Here is a 17,248-nt window from a genome sequence, read left to right as displayed (position 1 = left end):
GCAATGAATGAGTGTTAATATCTGATGGCCTGCAGTTCTCAGCCTGAACGATGAAGTGAAATGCTGCTTATAGCTCTATCAACTGAGAACAACCTTCTGCACAGATCTGGAGTAAGGTGTGAACTCATGCCGCTGGTCTAGAGTACAGAGTTTAAGGCATTCACTAACACCCCACCCACACCATGACAATATAATGAATACTATCAGTCTGAGAAAACAACACTATTAAATTAAGTCTACTTCATGAGCATCACCACCACGACAGAATTTTTTCTCTCTTGGACTGTTTCTGAGTGAAAAAAAATTAACCTCTGAGATTAAACTGAGAAATTGAACTGCATATGGATATATCAAAAGAACAGGGAAAAGAGCTGGACAAGCATCTGGAAAAAATCAAGTTCACCCCTGCTTAGATTCTTCCAAAACAAGATTCTTAAAGGTTTTATTGGACACCTGAGAAATGTCTCACAGTCAGGTTTTTCACCTGGTGGAAAATGCTGGAGGTGCCAGTTGCAGAATAGCCATCAAATCTATCACACCTACTTATTTTCTTGTTCTGTAGGCAAGTGGTGGACTGATGTTTCTAGAGGCCTCCCCTGTTCACAAGAAGTTTCATCCTGTTCTCTGTTTTGTGGCCACATATTTTCACTAGGACCCATTTCCTCTCTGCAGTACTGAGAGTAGCTAAGTCCTCTGTGTGATGCCAGTTATGAACCACCTGAATACCTGAGCAGAGCAGCCACCCAATTCTTAACCCACCACCCTGTGTTTCAGGGGGACTTCAGATACTGAGGAAGTTATAGATATCCAGTAACATATACACTGACTGCCAACGAATTTTTGAGTGGAGATGTACTTGCCAGAATTTTAAAGTATTGTGCCTGAGAAACTACTGTGACACTTGTTGAAGCTATTTCTTCATTTGTATCAAATCTGCAGAGCCTGATGTGCTGGCCTTACTTTATGAAGTTGCTCCTCACCCAGCAGTTTCTACTTTGGGTGGGAAAATCAGTGCAAGAGTCTTCATCAGACTTAGTTCACCATCAGCCTCAATTCATTTCCCTTTACCATATGTTGTTCTGATCAAAAACATCTTCACAAATACCAGATCCTGGCTCACAGATTTATTCTGCTCATTTTATAACAGTGCCTGTTGGGCATCACGGTGTTTTTGTTTTACAGTTCAACTGAGACACTTGAAAGCGGACATACAGAACAATTTTCAAGCAAGCATTCTGGCTTGGCAGCCTCTATTCCCATTGAAGCAAAAGTGAGTTTTACAGATTTACTGAAGACAAAGCTATACCAGGAACAAATACGTCCAAGCTGTCCAACCTCTCTCCAAGCTGTCTTGTCTTGTAGGTGAATGCTCTTCCTTTTAAAGAATATGCTGAAAGGGACTGAACAAATATGTAGAGAGATTATCTACTGTGACATCTGTGACATGTAAGATGAATGAATTGTAGGTACTTAAATTGAAATTCAAGAAAGCATTGAATGAGTCAGACCAATTAATTCAAGGTCTGCCGGACCAGTTAGCCTATGACCCCTTAAACACTCAGAGAGAGGTAGACACAACATTTAAGTTAAATACTTATAATGGCAGTCTTACTACTTCTATTGATTCTAGAGGGAACCAAGATCTGTTAGTCTAGGAAAGAAATCTAAATCGATCATTGTCCTCTAGAGTAGACACACTGATGTACACAGTTCAAAAAGCTCCCTTCATTACTTTAAAAAGTATGTGGGGCAAGTTCTTCCCTCTTTTATACCCTTGGCAGACACAGTGAGTCCCATAAGATTTTGCAGCAATAATAGAAAACTAAATAAAATATTAAATCATAAAGACCACATCTATACCCCTTTCCTTTCGCCTTCTCTCTCTTCCATCTTATCCCTCTATTCTGCTTTGAGATGCTTTAACTATATGCATATGAAAATTGTCTGGGGGTTGTTCTGTTCATCCAATTAATTTTATCATTGCAAATTAAAACAAAACAAACAAAAAACAAGTAGAAATCTGTATTGTACAAGGAAATTACTCTCTTTTTCCTATACATTTCCATATATATATATAAATAGACATATGTTTGTAGTTGGATATTTTTTCTCCTGGAGAACATGTCCTAAATACAAATTAGTACAACAAACCCAAACAGATCCACAGGCTATCATTTCAGGGAAAATGTTTGCCTTATACATATTCAATGACACAGCAAAGTGTTCCTGTATAACAGCTAAGTAAAATATTTTTCGATAAAATATTTAACGGTATTTATGTAGGGGATCTGAACAGCACTAAGACCACTTTTCTGTTGCTTGGATGGATATCCAGTTCTGGAGAAGACAGTAATGGAGATTTTGCTGAGCAGTATTTTAATAGACTAGGGATTCAAGCTTCATCATGTTACATCTTCTCCCAAGGATATATAGTTTCAAAGCTACTGAACAATTGAGGATTCCAGGACACTCTCTGCTGACCACAGTCTCTATCACCCTTTCTCCTCCCCTTTGTGCCAGGGCATCTGTCTACATCTTCCTTGCTCAGTTGCCTGCACTATCATATTTTCTCATTGTGCTTGGAGGTACTTAAGCGTCCTCTTCCCCTTGTGTGCCCCCAGCTCTCCCCAGTATTACTACTGATAATTTTTCTGAGAGGTAGGCTATTCAGGATGTAAATGCATTGCACAGGGAAGATGGTATAGATATGATATAGATTACAGGAGAACTAGCTAAGCTGAATGCAGGATGTTGCAGCTGATAGCAGTTAAAAAATCATTAATAAGCCATGTCTCTTTCAACTACATCCCTTCTGTGATCCATTCCAGCCTCATGTTCCTCTGACATCAGATGAATTAGACAGGTTTTATGATTTAGCTTTGCTTTTCCAACTTTTTTTTTTAAATCCAATTCCATGACACAGATTTCGTTTATTTCTGCCAGTCCCTTCTCCATTATTCACTATTAGTTAGAGCGATTTGTTAACTTAAATGGGTGCAGAATAGGATATTTAAAGATTGACGTATAGAGATGTTGCTCATAAAAGCATGCACAAAGCCTTGACAAAATCATGCAACCTGTTTTCTCCTGACAGTTTAAATATTTTCCAATTTAGCCAATGACTAGACTTATCCACTATTTTATTCATGAAAACAGTGTCAAAATGAGAAATAAGGGCATTCTGCTTCCTCCCCTAATTTGAAATATCATCTTGAATTGGAAATGAAACAGTTTAAAAAAAATAACATGCCTCAAAACATAATTTTTTTGTGCCGAGACATTTAATCCCCCCCCCCCCCCTTCAAACTGTGATTTTTTAGACAAGTGAGTTTTTTTTCCAAATGCCCTCAACTCCCATGAAATAGTTCCAAGGCATCCTCTCCAGTTATGTCAATCAGTTTCAGGCAGTCTGTAAAGAGACATGACATTTCATAACAATGACATACCAGCCTGAGAAATGATAGGTGGGAAATAAGCAGTTTTCTCAAAATAATTTCTTTCATCTACACAAACTCACCTTATATATAAAATGTTGTCTTTCTTCAACTTAACCTGGTTAAATGCAGAAAATATTAAAAAATGAATTAAAAGTTGAAGTGCTTGCTACCTGGGAAAAGATTCAGGTTTCACAAGTAATGAGTGGGAAGAAAAAAATGTCTGATTTCTCTGCTGCTCATGGGTATTTTGATTGAATTTAACACATCTCAAGCTGCCAAAAGCCAATGCTACTCATATGAAGCAGCACTGCTTCTCCAATTAAAAAGTGGAAGCGCAGCTGCTTCCAGGCAAGTGGAAAGGAAAGTTGGCTTGAGTGGCAGCAAAAGAAGAGGAAAAAAAATAAATAGATGTGTTAATTTCTTCATATGATTTTTTTTTTATTTGGTTGTTTTTTTAAGCAGTGGCTTCTGTGGTCATGAAAAGCAGTTAGGACAACACAGGTGGAATGATTGCTATCATGCGTTACTAAAGGAAACACGGAGACGAACTCCTTCCCCGTCCCCACCTTATTTTCTTTTAATGGTTTTACCAGCTTGCAGGCTCACTCTTGTTCCCTCTCTCTCTTCCTCTCCTGCTAGGAAAAAATGTGCGTATTGGGCCCTTATAATTCACTTCTCAAGAATGAAAAGACTAACAGAAATTTCTTTTTGAGATACCTCAGGAATACACTGTGTATATATGATATGCTTTCTTCCAGTGTCTGATCAATAGGAATATTTAAAAAGAGCAAAATCCAATCCAGATGGAGCACTGGTGTCTTTTCATCCTCACTATTGAACTGATGTGCAGTCTAGATCGACCACTAGCTGATCTGTCAAAGTTGAGCTGCAATTTGTACACACCAAGAGCTGTGAAAAGCAATAAAAACATCTTCATTGCATGTTAGCACACAGACATGCCTAACATCCCAAAACAACCACATGCAAATTTTATTGTTCTGACATTAATTATCCTGCCAATAAAAGAATACAAAAAGTAATCAGCTATCACAGCTCTGTTCCATTCTTCTTCAGAATGCTGGATTTATGTGCCATAAATAAATAAATAATGTGGCTTAAAAGGGGAGTCTGCAAACAATTAAAAAATGGATACAGACAAAACATTCAAACACTCTCAGATTCTAGGATATATTAGAACTCGGAGCAGTTGTTCTGAACTTTCCCAAATACCCATAAATCATTATTAGGTCAAATACTTGATCAAAGCACATCATTTAATGGTATTTGGAATCCAGATATAAGTTTAAACTGTGCAGTTGAAGAGCTGAGACATCCTCACATTTACAGTGAGTTACCAAATCACCACGTGGTAGTTAAGCTAATTTCTATGTGTGCTTTCATTTTTCACCAAATGTGAGATAGTTTGAGATCCCTTCCCTCTGAAAGGGAAGGGGTTTAAAATAATCCCTATAAACTTGCACTTTCTGCGGCCTAACTGCACGTACATGGATAATTGATCCATTTCCACTCACTTGTATGTACTTGTGCTGTGGTAACCACTCTATTCTACAAGTCTGATTTTTAAGCAATGTATACAGATAAGGAAAGAAATCAAAGAACAAGATCTATACCAGATAATTTCTGTGGTGCCTACATAGGCTCAAGGTCTAGAAAATCTGGCAATATATGCCCTTCCCCAAAATGAGCTGTCAAGCAGACAGAACTTTGAAAGCTGCCTAAAGCACACAGGAACTTACACTGCATTTTTAAAATGTGATGTTAGCATGCAAGAGGCAGGGCTTTCCTAAGACAATTTGGCATCTAACATCATAGCTAGATGTCAAGTAGGATTTTCAGAAATGCCCAAATCCCACTGAAATCAATGGAACTGAAGTCAGTCCCACTGAAATCAATACCCAGTCGATACTCAAATGTTACTTCACACTGGCAAGCAGCCTTTCTGATGGTTAAATGCAATAGATATGAGCCCTGAGCCAACCTCCTTATGCCAGTGACTGTTACATAAAATAATACAGATTTTCACTGCTATCTGTCTTTTAGATGTACTTGGAATATTCATGTATGAACTAGGAAGAAATAAAGTATCTGACAGCTTAGTGCTAGGCACATGGATAAAAAGAAATCATATTACTGCCATGTCAAAATTAAACATTATTAACATTAATATCCACACCAAAGAACAACACAGCTTTCTTATCTGGGGGAATAAAATGGGAATTCTAGCTACGTGGCTGCTTTGCTGCAAGAAAAACTAACAGCAAAAGATTTCTGTGTGAGGCCTTTTAAGGTCAAAAGAATGAAAATGTTATTACATTTGTTCTCTTTTGTTAATTAGATACACATTAGCATTAAAATAAATTTATTAAAAACAACAACAAACACACACAAAAACAAACAACCAAACCAAACCAAATTAGCAGTATTTCTGGTTTCATTACTTTAATTCAATTTCTGTCATGAAAAACATGAAAAAAGCAAAAATGGGGTAGCATTAACTGAACAAATTTATTGATAAGTAATGTATTCACCATAAAAAAAATATAAGGGACTGTCGTTATTTGTAAATTTAAATGTCATTCTAAAAAAAAAAAAAGTGTTAAAAAAGATAAATTGAAACTTTAGAAAACGACTATTCTCAGGGTTTGGCTAGTATTTTGAAATAGCTATTCAAAAAACAACTGTTCATCTCCCTTCACGTCCTTCACATTAAAAAAAAAAAAAAAAAAGCATAAACAGAAAAGTATTTCCAATTTTCCAATTAAAAAACAAACAACAACAAAAAACAACAAACCTTTCTTCTAGCAAAAACAGTAACAATTTAATTCCCAAGCCTCTCCTTCTCTAAATTCATGTTAAATCAGAAAGAATGTTGCCAACATTATTTTATGAGTAATAGGTTTTACTAATACAATCATTTTTATTTGCCAAAATGCTTAAGGTTTTCTTTGGCTTGATTTATACTGAAGGTCTGTCCCCAGGTTCTCAATTCTAATACCAAATCAAAACCCAAAGCACTAAAAAACAACCACACTATTTCTTATCCCTAGTTAATAATGTATATAGAGGGACAGAGCCAACACTCAGGTTTCCAAAGTACTCAGACACTACGAAAAACATTGTTTTGATTTGAAGACTTCACTCCTAAGGTATCCCATAGAAATGCTGTCCTGACAATGTTTTATCTGAAGTGAGCCCTTAAAAGTAAATTTTTCGAAGCTACCTTTGTGGAGCGATGCCCAAAATTGTGAACAGTAGAAGTTCACTTTATGGACAGTCACTTTCAGCTAAAGGATTTCTACCAGCTAGAAAGCTCAGTTTAACAGGTATGTAATGTATCTCTTGGGTTGTCAACAGAGCTTGCTATCCTGACAACCATCTAAATACAAACCTAGCTGAAGACCTGTTCTCCTTAGGAAATAAAAAGATTTCCTGGTGAAGCTCTATTAGCAATCCTTCTGGTGCAGAAGCAATGCATATTGACAAGTACGCCTCATGCATCCCTTGGATGAAAGAAATTATGCTGGCAAAAGAATTTGATGTTTCAACTAAGAGTATGTTAGGGAATCTGTCCGTGTAAAAGTACCATAAAAATAAATTACACAGCAAGCTCACACTACTGTATTAACAAAAGTTGTTAAGAGCACATCTGGCTTAAGCAGAGCACAGGATAATTTGGGGAGGGGCAGGAGAAGTTCTTTGAGATAACTTCAGGTGAAACAAAGCAGACGTCAAGAGCTGTGAGCCTGTGCTAGGCAGAGCTGCATGTTTTTCCTCTCTGATGCCAGGAGCACTGAGACTTACAGACTTCATGTAACTTCATTAGCGTTGGGATTGTGATCTGACCTTGCTTGCCAATTTGAAAGCAGGCTCAGACCCTCACTGTTCATCATTACAGGCAAGGTGTTGCCAGATTTAAATAGGTATCCTCAAAGGAAAAGAAGATCAGTACATCAAAGCACTATCTCTAGTTTATTTAATGTGGACTGACCAAATGGCAGGCCTTTTTCATGTTTTAGACTAGAACTGTAAGCAATTATATCTGTATCATTGTAACTGATACCACCAAGCCTGTATACTTACCAGTACCTCTTTCATCCTGTTTACTTTATATAGCATTATCAGCCCGAGGAGTTCACATTGCTTTAACAGTTTTCTAATGTTTTATAGACATATTTGGTCTCTAAGGATGAAACAGGGTACAGAAAATTAATACTCCATCCCATCTAGATACTGACATCTCAGGGCAGAGCTGCCTTTATCTCCCGCTTTAGCGCTACTGTGAATTACAGGCTTTTTCACAGCTTAAGAAAATATTTGTATCAAAGCAACACAAAAGAAAAGCAGCATAAATACAACATATTTCCAAAGTTCTGCTAAACCAGAACTGAGAATGATACACTAAAACAGAGCTAAAGAAATCAGAACTAAAGACCTTCTCTGCATGAATCTAAAGAAAGCTAGTGTTATTTAACATCCACTCAAGCTAGCTCTGCAAACCAAACATGAAAATGTCCATTCATTTCACTGGCCACCTGAAATGTTATTTAGCTTTCCCTAAAAACATTTATAGCGGCAGCTGTGGAAATAGTGCCTCCTTCCCCAAAGCTGTGCCCCACCTGCAATGCAAAAATCAGCCCTTCCTTCCAGCTGCTCTGGCCACATTTCCCCACACAGGGACCGTCTTCCTTGGGAGGGAGGCCAAATGCTTTCTCTGCAGGAGGGCTTGAAGCTAAATTGCAAATGAGGCTGGTACTGCACATCTCTGAGATGCACACAGCCCCAGGGACGGGCTCTCAGAGGGGACAAGTATCTCAGATCCCAGTGAGGAGCTCTTCTGGTTTCCCACATCACTTTTAACAGCATTTCAGACATGACTGAACTGTCTGGTACCCAAACCATTCTTTCTGGAGTAACTTCTTCCTGTCCTGAAATGGAAAATGCTCATGGAAGGGAAAGACGGGAGCAGATGAAGTGTCTTCTGTGCCTACCAACATGTCACCAAGTGACAGCCCTGCTACTATCCATCATCCCAGACCCTTTGTCTAAAGATTTTTAGTTGAGATTTTTTTTCTATGAGAGTGAAAAGTCATTCATTTAAGGGAGAAATGACAGCTAACAGGCCATAGTAGTCAATAGCTTGAGAACGTGCCTCTCACTTTCTCCAGAATGGCACTGTGAACCTGGACCTGTCCCCAGGAGCACAATTTACAGAGACTTCATCTGCTGGAATGCCCATGGGCTGTAGATAGCTTTGCTTTTTATACAGATGGATATGTAAAGAGTTCTCCTACTTAGATGCAAATCATTTGTCTGTGCTAGGCCCTGCTGCAAGCCAAAGCTGCTTATTGCTCCTCTCTCCAAGTTAGTCTATTCAAAACTAAGTTTAGTGGTTACTTGTTGATTTTCTTTCTTTTTTGCCTAGTCTCAGTAGGATCTTTGGTTTCAGGATATGAATCCTGGAAGCTGAAGGTCTATCAGGAGAAGCCAGTGCAAACAGAAGCCACCCTAAGGCTTCTCTGATTTGTGGTGTGGAGCACCCATGACCCCAGTACCTCTCAGGAACAAGAAGGTCAGTATTATCTCACTTTCTGGCACACTGCTCAGTCCCATATGAGGAGCAGAACAGAGATTTGTGCTTGTTCAAAAGCAGCAAACAAGCATGCATGCTCATTTCACAGCTGTTCCCTACACTCTAAGATCCTGCAACATAAGCTGGAAGGAAAGGCAGAGCCTATCCACTGCTTTGAACAAACATACAGGCCTCTCCCTGTGTACGACACTCCTGATCAGCAGATTCCCTACAACACAAGTGAACATGGAATTTTTTGCAGCTCATCAGCTAAGATATTATCTGAGTTTGGGCCTCTCTTTTAAAGTTGGTTTGAAAACCAAGACCAGTATTCTTGCTCTTGGGTTTGGGTGGCTGCATGTTATTCAGAAAGAGAGGATTGTGCTAATCGTGGCCAACAGATTTCCAGCTGTTTGTCAATACTATCCGTACGGTTTTAGGGCTTCAAAACAGCAATAGTGATACCTCCAATTTTTTACTTTACTCTTTTCCTATTTCTATTATATGAACAATGGAAACCCTCTTCTAATTGTCTCATTGAGTTAAATCAGCTCTGTGGGGCTGTGGGGTAGCTGCAGGCCCCATTAGCTAGGTTAAATACTTCAGCTCATAGTGCAGTGTCCTCCTCTGCCACAGTCAGCTCTCATGCCAACAGGCATCAAGGCTGAGCAAGTTTATAGTAGGAAAAATGGAATCTATCTGAACAATGTGAGAGCTGGAGGATCCACACATAAATAATCTAGAAATGAGAAAAGGTAAAACCCAAGATTTTGGGGTGGTTTAGTAAGGGAATATGTTGAGCTGCATTTTTGAGTAAAGCATCTAGAAAAAGGCACCTTCTATGGTATAGTTTGAAAAGTATGCCAGTCTTTGAAAAAAGCAGTATTATTATTAAAAGGAAGGAAAAAAGGAGAGATTTTTTTATTGTAATGGTAACAAGTGTGCTGTATAGAAATGATGGTGCCTGACATTCAACAATCAAAACGTTTTCTCAGTGGATTTCTAGCAGATTACTAGATCATTTCTAGTAAATGATATATGTCCCAGAGACTGATTGTCAAGGACTGCCATTTTTCCTCAGGAATTAATAATCATACAACTCATAACACAAGCCAGCACCTCTGCAGCACAGCTTAGCCCTCTGATTTCTCTAGATAGGCAAAACTAATCTTGCCACACACCTTTACAGGAGAAAATTCCTCTCTCAGACACATCATTTCTAATGTGATTGTACGTAAGGTTACACCAACTTATACTGTTCCATAAGGCAGTGGAAAGGTGGTGAGAAAAGAGAAAATTTTCAACAACGAACAAAAGGATTAGGATTTTATGGCTCCAAAGCCTGTATTACGCTATTAAGATGTAGTACATTATCATTAACAGGTGAACAGTGAAAGTTCAGAACTTTCTTTTCCTGTGGCCTCAGGCATCTAAGGCAAAGTAAATGGCAATGTTGATAGTCGTATCAAAAATAGAATGGAAGGTAGTGGATTTTTCCAGAGCCTAATGAAGTCACAGCACAAGTGCGTCTACCTCAAAACTCAGTTTCTTAGTGCTTGACGTTATGCACAAAACCCTGCATGTTTATTATGACGACTAGCTCAGTGCATGGACAGCAAAGCAGCATGTGGCTCTTTTATTCTTACACCATATTTTATCTTAGTCATATCAATTTTAATTTCAGTCAAGTTAATGGAGAATTTTAGGGTAAAATTACACTTCACCACTTAAACTAACGGCAGACCAGAGATGAATGGCCATTTCCTGCTTTCCCTCTCCTTCCCTCCTGCCCTTTTCCTTCCCCCAGCTCTGAAGGTCAGCCCTGTGGTGGGCCAGGCCAGATCACTGGCCTGAAGACAGCTAAGGTGGCAAAGTTTTGATAATTTTCCTGCTGGCTTCAGAAGTTGATCCAGCTCAGTGAAAGACCTGACGAGCACCAGAGCCAGCCCAAAAGAAGGATGAGGGATGAGTTGGCCAAGAGGGGAGTAGGCAAGAAAGAGCATGACCTCCCTCTGGGCAGAGTTAAATCACCCCAACTTCACCCTTAGAGAAAGGACTTAAGGTAAAGGGCAGAGTAAGCAGGTCAGCAGCAAGGTTTTAAAGGTGATGGTGGGGACATGCTGACTGGGTTACGATGACCTCTTGTTATTCACCCCGACTATTGTAGTTAGATGCAGAAAGAGAGTGCAGCAGCCTCAGAGGGAGCTGGAAGGAGGAGAGGGGGGAGAGAGGAGGGAGCAGGAGGGGCTGCTCTTGCAACACTGATTCTGGACAATTTCTCATATCCTTTGATAGGGGAAATGGCCTCCCTGGGGAAATACAGAGCTTTTGATATTTGATGAAAGATCTTATGAATATTTTGATATTTCACCCTACCAGTGACTCCTATGGGCAGGAAATGTCTTATGGGAAGCAGAATAAAGCAACTTTTAGAGCAATCGTCATCATATTTCAAGCAGTGCTAGCTAACAGGATTCTCAAGTTACTAAAAACTTTCCTCTGGCTAATATAGAGCCTATTAGTGAAGTATTATATTATTTGTCAAGAATGTTTTATAACACTGGCCATGCCTACCTACATGAACTAGAAAACTGTGCTCAGCAGTTTGGTAGTGAGGTTCATATTTAGATACTGTTCTGCGGCTCACAACCTGGACAATGGATTTAAAAAAAAAAAAAAGTCTTATGAAGAAAGATACAAACAAACAACCATCCAGAAATGGAGCTCAGGTGAGGCGGCAAGATGGCTCGCACTGTCACTTCTGGTGACAGCACTGTGTAGAAACTCTTACCATAGTCCCCTCTGAGCCATCTCCATTCACCATCTATTTCTCCTTTGTGTTCATCTGTTGTTCTGCAGCATGGTCTTTGGAATAGTAACAGAGTCTATGGCAAGACCAATATTGGAAATATAAATATTTGTTCTTCAGTCCAGCCATCTCCTACTCTAAGCTTGTATACTGTTATTAAACAAGACCCTCCTCTATCAGTACTGCTGTTTGAGGCAGCGCAACCACACAGATATTCCTGTTTTGTTGTTTTGTATATTGCTTCTCACCTTTTGCTTAAGCTTAACAAGCAACATGTAACAATTCTCACAGTGGCGCATCTCCTGCTATTACAATTCCAAAACCAAAACGTGCAGCACAGAAAAAATACAGGTTTATAAAACCTGTATAAGGTTTTCAGAATGTTCTTCAGATTTGTAGGAGGAAATAGGGAAGACTAAAACAATTACTCAGGCACCATCACTCAGCATGGTGGCACCTGACTTTTGATTGTTTTGTTAGCTAGAAGAAAGGATTCAGTCTGGCCTGAAAAGAGTAAGACATGGAATATGATGTGGAAAACGCAGGCTAAGCCCCTGCTTTTCATAAAGGACTGTATTTCACCCTTAAAGAGTGTGCTACTGCAGGATCTTTTTATGGGTGACTGGTAAAGTTTCTCCATTTCAGAACACTTTTAACTGAAGAAGAGAGAATGAAGATGCCTCTTTGCCATACTGGTTACAGCACTCCACTGCAAGAAGGATAGCTGTGGTCCAGTCCCTACTCTAATTAATGTTTAAAAATGTAATAGATATTAAGTAATTATTAAGGTATTATCATATGGTATAATTAATACCTATTATATGAAATAGGTATTAAGTATGTGTACGCATTTGGGAAAATGAAATTGTCAATCAGGGATAAGGTTCAGGTGTTCCTTTCTAAGTATCCAAATCAATCATTAAACCCTTTCAAATTTGATGACATACCTGACTAGTCTTATTCTAAGGGTAAGATGTGCATTTTCTTCTATGTTCTGTTCTGTGACCACTGTGCTGCTTTACAAAAGGGGAACGCCTCTGAGCACCATCAGCACTTTAATGTGGCCTCAGCTTACCCATCTGGTGTGGATGGAGGTGCCCACCATGCATCCCACCAAGGGAGCTGGATGGGGGCCAGGTACCACTTTTTGGCTGGAGCACAGAGGCCAAATCAGGGGAAACCTTGCAGGGTGGGGAGGCATTTGATGAAACACCTACTGTGGCAGGGACATGCAATTTAGACATGGGGAGGTCAAATTTAGGCACAAACAAGCAAAATCCTTCATGGCTGAACATGACTGACATGCACAAAATCTCTCCTAGAGGCAGCTGAGCAGGTATGTTCTCCAGCACTAACTTAGTCAGTGAGACACTCCAGAAAAAATTAAAATGCACATTTTTTCTTTACTGCAAGTTCTTTTTTGTAGCAAGTCACAACCAGAAATTGTTGGCAATATGCTTTTCACTAAACACTGCAACACCAAGAAACATCAATGGAGTTCATAAAACTCCACAGTGACAGGGCAAATATCTTCACCAATATCCAGCTTTTTGATTGCAAGAGTCATATGAAAGGGTGACTGGAAATTCAACAGCTACAGTGATGAGTGCTATTGAATTCTGCAATTATTTCTGCTTTTTTTCATACAACTTATGGTTTCACACAATGTTTCACTGCTGGCTCCCTTGCACAGGCCACGTGCTGCTTTAGGGGAACACGAGGAACCTGCCCCATGGGCCACCAAGAGGACCAAAGTGTGACTGCAGTTCTGTCAGATGTTTCAGCTCGGGGAGAAAAATGAAGTTGTTTGAGTTTTACCCATTTTCTTGATGAAGGTTTCTTTTTTCCGTATGTCTGTCACACAGACTATGAGAAAAACATTTCTGATAGTAGTGAAACCAGAACTGCCACTTTTTCAAAAACATTAATCATAATGGGAACTAATTTTCAATAGATCATTTGATAATACATTTGCTTTGATATTGCAAATGTCCAGCTTTGCCTTTTTCACAGTTATGAATCAAGCGTATTATTTTTAAGAAGCATGGAAAGAGACATCAGCAGCAAATGAATCTGGATATATTAAATGGTACATTTTAGTTACTTAAGTAGATTACCTCTTTCCTTAGGTCCAGCGTTTGGCAAAACTAAAACATTCAAAAATTTTCGCATGTATAAATAAGCCAAATTGCTTTAAAGCTTGAGAATTATTATTATTACATGTCTCCCCAGGTGCCTGGTTTGAGCAGAGGTTTAGATTTTGCCTCAGAACTGTTGTAAAAAGTTAAAGTGAACTGCTATATTCGTGAACAAAGAAACTTTTTACACTCAGTGACGTGGGTCATTAATTGGACATCTCATTCATCATAGACCCTTACCATAGAAAACAAAGAACAAGAACTAAAACAGGACTCTGACTTTGTTAAAAAAAAAATAAAAAATGTTTAAGGAATCTGCATTTAATCAAAACATGCAAAACAATCTCCAGATACTGTCTGGCAACAAATTTAGGATTTGCAGAGCTGAAGTGTTCATTTGCTTGGCTATAAATATTATGTTGATGAAAGACAGTCCTAACTCTGTCTTCCACCACTTCACTTCTGATAGGGAAGTTAAGATTTTATGTGTTTGCTTAGAAACCCATTAGATCTAACCTTTCCAGGAGAATTACAAAGGGGAATGATAAATGGCCATGTATCAGTTTAGGGGAGGGAGAGGTTTCATCTGGGGTACTGCAGGGGTAAGTACTCAGTCTAGGCATATTTGATGTTATCATTCATGATGTAGCATATAATTGAAAATCAAAGATTATAAGGAGGTGGGAGGAAACACTAATATTAGTACAGAAAAATGTATGAAATGACATCAAGTGGTTAGGAAGAAGAGCAAGAAAATAAGATTAAAACTGGAAATGAAAAAAAAAAAAGCAAGATATACTTGTGAGAACACATTCTAAGGCAGATATTTAGTGGGAGGAAAAAAGCAGTAAGACGACAGGAGTATGGCTGAAGAAAATATTAGATATGCACTTGCAATAGGAAAAGACAAGAAAAAAAAAAAAAGAAAGAAAGAAACAAATTATGTGGTATACATTCTAAGGCCTTACCTTATGAACTGTGGAATTAGGAACTTCTTCCATAAGAACTGGTAGCAAAAAGGCCTTTACAGAAAAGAGTTGATCTGTGAAGTGTGTGAGCAGAGTTTGCCGAAGTGTAAGTAAGTCAAGGGTTGCTGATTAGTAGGTTCAACATCATCTTGGCAGAAAGATTTCTAGCTACCTACACAAGCCATGCCTTAAATCCCTTTGCAAGCACATTTGTAAAACTTATGCAGTAGGAACTGAGATTTTGGGCTTATGTTTTTGCACAACCCCCTCTCTCCTTCACTACAGAGTTAAACCCACAGCAAAAATAGGAGAGAAAAGTACCAAACTGTTCTTGAATAATAAAGACACAAATACTGTTCCTTTGTTATGTGAATGTTGCATGGGCTTTTACACTACCAATTTCAATTTGAACATCTGTATTGGGCTAAAACATTCTTAGAGGTGAACACTGCCAAAATGCAGATATTTGGAAGTGGAATTTGAATATCCTATTTAATGCAACATCTTGGGAAAATATGGAACAATCTAATGCCACTTTATTTTATACAACATCTTATTACATAAACCGTAACACCTTCTGAAAGAAACACCACAAAACAGAAGAAAGAAACTGGTAGAAAATTCCAGGAAAATGAGAAAAATACTGCAAAATCCTCTTTTAACTGATGACACCGAACCTATAATCATGACTATTGCAAAAATTTGAATAAAATCAGTTCATTTAAAAGAGCAAAAAAATTAGAATACATACAACTTTTGTCCACCTTATGATCAGTGGCTTTTATTAAATATATATATATCTGTGTGTGAAGGAAGAAAAAATTTTCTTTACTCATACTTTCACACTTTGTGTAAAATTTTCCACACATAAACTCCCGGTCATGTTTTACACCGTGTTACATATTTAATAACCATTCACAATCAACCTGGGAGAAAAACCCCAATTTATCAGGAACTGGACTGCGCTCTGAAAGATTATCAGAGAAGACTATAAAAATACTGCTGCTTGTAAGAGACCACTAGGAACTGTGTGTTATGCCCTGTAAAGCAGCCAGGGCAGTTTTATTAAGGTCAGATGGCATTTGAAGACAGAATCATGAAGAAACATATTGAAAAGGCTTTTATAGAATGTTCCTGTTGTGAAAACACCTTAGGGACTTCAGCACATGCATACATGTGTTTCTTGTTTTTATTTCCATGACTTCATGTACAGTCAGTTTACTAGTCAAAAAGTTCTCTTTCCTGTCACTGCTGTCCTAAGCTTTTACTATTTTGGGGTCTTCAAAGTATATGTTCCATATGGCATGAAAATGAATTAGGCTTTTATCAATCTCACAGAACATTAAAAAAAACCATAACCAGATCAAAGGACAAAGACTTATGATATAGATTTTTTTTTTTAAATTGTGTACAAAACATATTCATTTTAAAATTCATTAATTACCAGAGCTTTAAGACAGGGATGAATTTGAATTTCTGTCTCATGGAAGGCAGACACTGAACCCAGCAATGTGGTGTAGGCTCCAAGGAGCTAAGGAAGCAAAACCAAAGAGCTGAGTCTTAATGTGTAAACAAGACCAGGGAGCTGGGAAGAAGTGCAGAGCACTGCATTGCTACAGCCCTGCTCCCAAGTGCCTTGCTTGAGCAAATGGCTATTGATTCTGCAGCCAGAGGTAGCCTAGTAGGAGGTAAACCATCCTACTCTTGAACTCTTGGGTCAGCTCTCCCCTTTTGTTTGGTACATTGATAAGCATGTTTGTGAAAGCAGGTTTAAAACCATGCATGTAAAGAAAAATGTGATGATAAAAAACACTTTGAATTCTATAAGGTGTTTTCTTACCTAAAAGTTGTACTTCTGATTTAGCCAGTGTACAGTTAGTTGCAATAATTGCACTAGCTTTTATATTCACTCATATTTCTCATTGTTAATTTAAGATTCCTTAAACTTGCTTTGGATATGCTAACTAGTTCTAGTTTCCCGAGAGTCACTGTAGGACATAAGTTTTCCAGCTATCAAGTTAATTTTGTACAAATTCTCTGGATCTTTTCAAATTTCCTCTTTTCTTTTTTTTTTTTTTTTTCTACAGTCAACAATAATGGAACAACATATTCAGCATTAATTTCAATACAGACATCAATATGGTAACAATCTCTCCCATCATATATTCAAAAGTGGTTTTTATATCATGCTAGTAGTTCATGTAGAGCTGGCTACTTATACTAATTTTTTCCACTGTCACAGGTTTGCTGGAGAAAGACCCACTTGAAGGTTAGTTTCTTTGTTCTTCAAAGCACAACCTGAAATT

General features: G+C 38.3%; 1 long non-coding RNA gene across 3 annotated transcripts; it reads right to left on the bottom strand.

Moving 5' to 3' along the window:
• Nucleotides 1–408: 408 nt before the first annotated feature.
• LOC310895884 lies at nucleotides 409–15,862 on the bottom strand. Of its 3 annotated transcripts, none has more exons than XR_014581022.1 (5): nucleotides 14,943–15,862; nucleotides 4,155–4,346; nucleotides 4,004–4,072; nucleotides 3,518–3,552; nucleotides 409–1,400 (listed from the first exon to the last, which is right to left on the bottom strand). It is a non-coding gene; the product is annotated as an uncharacterized lncRNA (long non-coding RNA). The 3 variants fall into 3 exon arrangements; XR_014581023.1 differs by having other exon boundaries at nucleotides 4,004–4,069; XR_014581024.1 differs by lacking the exon at nucleotides 4,004–4,072.
• Nucleotides 15,863–17,248: the final 1,386 nt, after the last annotated feature.

Source organism: Anser anser, assembly GCF_964211835.1.
Source record: "Anser anser genome assembly, chromosome: 2".
Lineage (NCBI taxonomy): Eukaryota > Metazoa > Chordata > Aves > Anseriformes > Anatidae > Anser > Anser anser.
This window is presented reverse-complemented; position numbering and strand designations above follow the sequence as displayed.